This window comes from Lepidochelys kempii, chromosome 6 (assembly GCF_965140285.1).
Source record: "Lepidochelys kempii isolate rLepKem1 chromosome 6, rLepKem1.hap1, whole genome shotgun sequence".
In the NCBI taxonomy this organism is placed as follows: Eukaryota; Metazoa; Chordata; order Testudines; family Cheloniidae; genus Lepidochelys; species Lepidochelys kempii.
The window spans coordinates 10,529,120-10,536,495 of NC_136385.1; the positions used below are offsets into that span (position 1 = coordinate 10,529,120).

Sequence of the window (7,376 nt, forward strand, 5' to 3'; positions counted from 1 at the left end):
TCGACCAGGCCTGAGGCTGGCGTGAGGAGCTGAGAACAGGCATGCTCGATGCATATCACAGGCTCCCCAGCAGTGTGTGTGTGTATGTGAGGGATGGGAACACCCACTGAGGTGAATGGAGCAGTTCACACTCCATCTGAGACGCCACTTGGCACCTCTCTGGGGTGTGCACAGCCCCTTTCCTCCAGCCGCCCCCCTTTCAGCATTATCCTGGGCTGGGGATCTGGACACAACAAAGCACTTGCTGATGACTAATTTCATACAGTATTTGGGGCACGGCCCATGTCTGAGGTTTCTCTCACCCGCCCTGTTAGCAGCTACACACTGCAAACATTTCAAAGCAGGATCCTTAACCCCAGCGCTCCACGCAGGGCCAGATTAATCTTTTATGGGCCCAGGCACCCAGATGATGGCCCTGCCCCCTGCTCCGCCCATGCCCCGCCCTGAAACCCTGCCCCCCACTCGGCCTCTTCCCCGCAAGGGTCCCCCCCAAGACCCTGCCCCCTGCTCGGCCTCTTCCCCCCAAGGCCCTGGGGGAGGGAGTGGAGCGGAGCGAGTGGTGGGCGGGGCCTCAGGGGGAAGAGGCCGAGTGTGGGCGGGGCTTTATGGCGCAGCATGGGTGGGGTGGGGCCACAGTCCGGGTGCCAGAGCCCCTTCTGAGTGTGGGCCTGGCACCCTGGTGCCATTGTAAACCCAGGACTGCCCCCACAACAAAACATACAGGGGGGATGCAGGGGTGGGAATCACATAGCAACTCTGTGGCTGTGCAGTGAGACCCGTGGGAATCAGGAGTCACGGGGTCCAGTCCTGGCTTGGCTGCTGATAGACCTTGACCAAGTCTCTTCACCTCTTTGGCCCTCAATTTCCCCCACCTCTAATATTGGGCTAAAGATATTTACCTCCTTTCTCAATGTACTGAGCCAAAGCACCGTGCGCGAGTAGGTGGTGTCATTACATTCATTAACCACAGTAGCATTACAACTGCCTAAATGACCACCAACTCCCACGAATAACGCTTCTTTCTGTTCAAAAATCTTCATAAACACAGAGGGAAGGCTGCCTGAGGCTCTCTTGGGTCCTCCCATAACATTGCGTTCAGCAAAACTTGAACCTCTGCAAACCAGGAAATATAAAGTGAAGGCAAATGCTCCGGTAACCTTAACTATGCCCCCCCGGGGCTGGCAAGAGCCCCAGGGAATTATCTGCATGCACTGCAGCTGCATTCCCTGTACTGGGAGTAGCTATGCTGAATGATGGCGGGATTAGTTGGAGCAGCTTGGCAGAGCTGTGATTGTATAAGCTGATTGGGGCCGGGGGGGGAGTTGTGAGCCCCTCTCCCTGACTCCGTGTATGTGATCAAAGAGGCGCACGTGTGCAGGGCTGCCCAGAGGGGGCGGGAGGCAAGTGGGGCAATTTGCCCCAGGCCCCGGGCCCCTCAGGGGCCCCCATGAGAGTTTTCAGGGGCCCCCAGGAGAATTTTCGGTGGCACTTCAGCAGCGGGTCCTTCAGTGCCACCGAACACACCCGGAGTGAAGGACCCGCCACCGCTTCTTCAGCGAAGTGCCCCGAAGACCCGGAGCGGAAGGACCCCCGCCGCCGAAGACTCCAGGCCCCCTGAATCCTCTGGGCGGCCCTGCACATGTGTCTTGGGAGATCCAGTCATTACAGCCCTGTGTAGTGTAGGGTGTGTCAGTAGCAGGGCACAGGGGTCTTCTTGCCCGGGGGCTTGATTAGAGGTGATTGATTGATGAGGTGGGAGGTGAGCGTGCTCTGTGGGTTGAAAGGAGGGTAAGTGAAAGCAGAGTGCCGGACAGCACCGGGCGCATGAAGGTGACGGGGGTGCTACAGGGGATGCAAAATTTAGCTGATGGGGGGGTTCTTTCTGTGGACCAGGCTAAGTGAGTGTAGGGCGCGCCTGTTCAGTATGGCACAAAGGCGGAGGGTCAGTGTGTGTGTTATGAGCACGTCGGGCATGGGCGATGGGTGAATGCATCCTTGGGGGAGGCTAGCCCCTGTCCCCTCTGCCCGAGGCCCCGCCCCTCCTATCCTCCCTGCCCCGCTGGAGCCAGGAGCACCCCCACACACAGCCGCTGCCCCCCCGCAACACGCCCCCAGCCCTGGAGTGCCGGGTGGGTGGCGCGGCCAGAGCACCCCCAACCCCAAACCCGGAGCTCCCCAGCCCTGGGCTTTGTGTGCACCAGCCCCAGCCTGCCGGCCCCAGCCTCTCGGCCACAGAAGAGGGCCGGCGGGAAGGGAACTGAAGCAGGCAGGAGGGAGCCTGAGGGACGAGTGTGGGCGGGGCCATGCCATGCTGTTTGGGGAGGCACAGCTTTCCCCTGCCTATGCTACCCGCTGCCCATGACGTTGGGGCATCACTCAAAGAGGGCAGAGTTAAGGTTATGTGGGCGTTTACCTTAACTCTATATTTCCTGGTTTTCGGAGGTTGTGCTTTGCTGAACTCAGCATTCTGGAAGGGCATGAGACAGCCCCGGGACACCTTAACTCTGAGCTAACGAAGGTGGCTGTCAGTGAATTTACTGGAATAAAATATGAATCTGCTTGTGGACTTTGAAATACCGAAGCCAAACTTCCATTAGGAGCCCTCCGCAGCCTGAGAACAGCTAGGTCACACAACACACGATGCTCAGACTGCTCCCCCAGGCCCGACTCAGGCTACGGCTACCCGAGAGAGCTCACAAAGCCACGCAGCTCCACCGCCATTATCTCTCTAATCAAGCTGCCCTAAACTGACGGGAGAGAGCTTTCCCGTCAGCTTCACTGCTCCAGCCCCCGCGTGTCACATAAGTTACACCGACACACGCTGCAGTGTACAAAGAGCCTCCGACTCACAGCCCGTGGGTGGTGCTTAGTTTCAAAAGCCACAAGGCAGCAAGTGCCTTGTATCGCTGGTCTCAAGGGATTAAAGAGCCAGCTTTGACCCCGGATCACAGCTCCATGGGCAATCAGTTTGCGGAGCGTTCGAGCCTCCGAAACATTAGAAACTCCCCTCCCCTCACATCTGGACCATTATCCCTACCCCGCAGCCCTCAGGCCAGAGCAGTTTTCAAGCCAAATCCAGTCGGTGTGGGGATTTTAGAGCATTTAGAGAAATCCGCTGTCAAGCTGCAGGCTCTCTGAGCCTTAGCTAGGGTGCTCCTAGCACCCCACTATAATCTGTCTTTCTCACCCCCCTACGCGCCCTCGCGTTTCTAAGTGCTTGCCCCTGCGTTAACCGCCTGCCCCCAGCCCCAGCTGGTTTCCTAGCTGCAGGTGATGATAACTGAAAGAGGAAGAGGCCCTGCTGTGTTGAAAGCCCGCATGTGAAATAAGCAACGGGGCTAGTCTGTGGTAGAAGCGCTGTCTACACTAAGCCTCTGTTGGCATAACTTATGTAACTGAGGGGTGGGACTCTGCCGCTTGTAGAAGTGGGCTTTTCATGACAACGGGACAGTGGTTCTCAGCCGGGGAACGCATACCCCTGAGGGTACGCAGAGGTCTTCCAGGGGGTACATCACCTCATCTGGATTTCACAAGAGGCTACATAAAAAACACTAGTGAAGTCAGTACAAACTAAAATTTCATGTAGCCAATGACTTGTCTAGACCGCTCCATACCCTGAAATGTAAATGCAATATTTATATCCCAGTGGCTTTATTTGATAATTATATGGTAACGATGAGCCAGGCAGCCGTTGTTCAGTACTAGTGTGGCTACGACCCTTTTGTATGTTTATGTCTGGTTTTGTAAGCCAGTCGTTTTTAGGTGGAGGTGAAACTTGGGGGTACACAAGATAAATCTGACTCCTGAGAGGGGTCCAGTCACCTGGAAAGGTTGAGAGCCGCTGGGATTGTTATTACCGCGCAGCTGCACGGATAGATGTGGCCTTGCGGGCCGTGAAAGGCATTTTCATTCCATCGCAGGCCAACGGGAGACAAAGCAGGGGTAGAACCCAGGCGCCCTGACTCCCAGCCCCCGCCCGGCTACAACCCACTAGACCCCACTCCCCTTCCGGAGCTGGGGACTGAACCCAGGACTCCTGGCTCCCAGCCCCAACCTGTTAGCCCTCCCACACGGTTTGCCACCCCCCCCCGCTGTTACAGGAAGTCAGTGTGGAGAAAGCAAAGGTTCAGCTTGTGCGCTTTCTTCACACACGCCAAACCACACGCCACAAGGAAATAGCTGTTTTTGATATCCTAGTACAAGCTGACAGAAAGCCGGGGTGGTTTTTTTGTTTTAACCTCTAGGGTCCCGCTGCAGGATTGCCATTCCCAAGCATTCAAAAATCATACACCAGGTCCCCTGAAATCATAAGATTGGCTTAAAGTGTCTTGGGTGGGGTTGTTTTTTTTCACAATGATAAATTTGTGGTTTTCCTTATTTGACATCTGAGCCGCCAAGGGTCACTCTTGCTCGTGTCTTTCCCCAAGACAAGGGCTGGAGAGGTGCGCTGTGTTTTACAATACAAAAGACACGATTCGCATCTAAAACACGACGCAAGCAGCTGGGGCTTTATGTGAAATATGGTGAGTTGACAACACTGCCTCGCTCTCGGCCCGAGGGCACGAAGAACCCAGGTGTCCTGAAGGCTGGAGAGGTAAGATTCTTAGGGCTTGTCTCCTCTGGCGCTGTTCAGCGCTGCAACTTTCTCACTTGGGGGGGGGGGGGGTGAAAGCCCCCTCCTCCCCCAGGGCTGCAGGTTTGAGCGCTGTAAAATGCCAGTGGAGACAGTAGCTACGCCCCTCGTGGAGGTGGGTTTTTTCAGAGCGCAGGTGGTGAACTGCGACTACACAAGCTACAGGAACGGGGAGGGATCACAGACTGGGGAGCTAGTTCGGGTGGTAGGGGAGGGCTGTCTGCAATGGGGAGGGATCACAGATTAGGGGTGCTGGTGGGGGGGACAGGGGACGGATTCCTGCAATGGGGAGGGATCACAGATTAGGGGTGCTAGTTAGGGGGCAGGAGGAGGGGTTCCCACAATGCGGAGGGAGCACCGGTGGGGGCACTGGTGTGAGCAGGATTGGGGGTGAATGCCGTGCAGCAGGGAGGCCAGTGGGGATTGTGGCAGGCAGGAGAGCTAGGCAGGGGCTGGACCTTTCAGAAGAGGAGTCCATTCATCGTCTTAACCCGCTGACTCCCCAGGGTAGACTCGGGGTGTGGGAAGGATTTGCCCTTGTGCCCCACGATCCCTGGGGTTCACAGGCTTCTCAGGGCCGGGCACCCCTGCAGAGAGGGAGCCGCAAGCACTCAGAGGCCTGAGACACATCCAGCCTGAGATCTGAGCTGTCCCCAGGTGCTGCTGTTTCCCCTCTGAACAGCCACCGTGGCTCAGCTGGAGGTTTCACTGGCAGGAGGGGAGGCCCCCCCCCGCACTAAACACACACTGAAAAGGACTGAAAAGTTGGGCAGTGTTTAGGGAAAAACTGATTGGGTACAATGACAAAGTTGCAGGTGTCCAGCCTGGGGCATCACTAACGATTGAGGGCATCAAGTCCAGGATGGCTGAAATTAATAAAGGCATCTGGCCTAGGGTGTCGCTAAGAATCAAGGGTGTCCAGGCTGGTGTATCTCTGTTGACCTAAGGCATCCAGTTTGGGGCAACGCTGATGACTGAGGGCATCTGGCTGGGGGCTGTGACAGAATGTACCCCTATGCCCACCCCCTACACCTCTATTGTGACAATCTTTTACAAAGTTTGCCTTGTGAGATATCATTTGAAAAGTCAAAATTTGCTGGTCAATACTGTCCTGATAAAATAGGTCTGGCAGCATTGTATGGGAAGTTATAAGATTTTGGCGTTAATAGCAGATATTCCAAACTGAGGTTGGCAAACAGGCCCTGTCTCAAACAAAGGAAAGGGTGCTCTGCTTAATTTGCATTTATGCCGTAAAGAGAGACATCAAGCAGGAAGAAAAACAAAAGAAGCTCCAACAGGTAAGGAAAAGCAGCAGGGAGCTCTTTCTCTCTCACAGAGAGAGAGAGAGAGAGAAAGAGAGAGAGAACTGGAGAATGGGTCCTGACCTAAGAAGTTTGACCAGCAAGACTGCTGAGAACATGTAGTGAGAAAACTTTGCTTTGAATTTAACATAGTGTGTGAAGTTCGGCACCAGCTGCATTTTAGATTTGTTTCTTGTAACCATTTCTGATGTTCATGCCTCATTACTCGGGCCCTACCAAATTCACAGCTATGAAAAATGCATCCTGGACCATGAAATCTGGTCTCACCCCGAGAAATCTGTTTTTTTGTGTACTATACAGATTTCACGTGGAAGACCAGCGTTTCTCAAATTGGGGGTCCTGACCCAAACGGGTGTTGCAGGGGGGTCACAAGGTTATTTCTGGGTGGGTCGCGGTTTTGCCACCCTTACTTCTATGCTGCTGCCTTCAGAGCTGGGCTCCGAGTCAGCAGCTGCTGCTCTCCGGACACCCAGCTCTGAAGGCAGCACCGCCGCCGCCAGCCGCGCAGAAGTAAGGGTGGCTGTACCGGAACCCCCCTTAGAATAATCTTGCGACCCCCCCGCCCACACACACACACACAACTCCTTTTTTGGTCAGGACTCCTACAATTACCACACTGTGAAATTTCAGTTTTAAATATCTGAAATCATGAAATTTCCGGTTTTTAAAATCCTGTGATCGTGAAATTGACCAAAATGGACCGTGAATTTGGTAGGGCCCTACTCATTACTTATACTCACTTAAAATCTCTCTCTTTTTAGTTAATAAACTTGTTTTGCTGCTTTATCTAATCCAGTGTGTTTAAAGTGAAGTGTCAGGGAAACTCCATTTGGGGTAACAAGGTGTGTGCATATTATTTCTATTGATGAAATGAAAGACTTTATATAAACTTGTAGTGTCCACGAGAGGGCTGGGCAATACAGGACATAGATTTCTGGAGGGAAATCTGAGACTGGGAGTGAATTGGGATCACCCTGCAGTATAACCAAGGCTGGTAAGAGCCAGGGTGTGGCTGGCTGGCTGCAGATCACACAGAGATAGCTGGGAGTGAATTGCATGCTGGAAACTCTTTGTGAGCAGTGTCCAGGCTAGAGGCTACAGCATCAAGGCATTGTAAAGGGCACCCCGGATTACAGGGCAGGGGTGACACAGCTACTCATTAGTTTGGATTGTACCCTGGGTCGGTCACAGGGGCATTGCTAAGGACAAAGGGCATCTGATCTGGGGTGACAATGACAACTGAGGGCATCTGGCTCGGGACATTGCTCATGGCCGAAGGCACCCAGCCCTGGGCAACTTTAACGACCAAGGGGCTCCAGGCTGGGGCTTGTCTAACAACTGGAGCATGGCCTAAACTCCACTGCCCTCCCTTTATAGACACACCAGATGCTGCCCGGCTGCCATGACATTTCTAATGAGTC

The 7,376-nt window shown here is 54.3% G+C and overlaps 1 protein-coding gene across 1 annotated transcript in view; it reads right to left on the reverse strand.

The window, feature by feature from the left end:
* The window catches only part of ITGAL (integrin subunit alpha L), a 28,197-nt gene that overhangs the window by 20,285 nt on the left and 536 nt on the right, over positions 1–7,376 (reverse strand). The gene's annotated exons all lie outside the window — the stretch shown is intronic.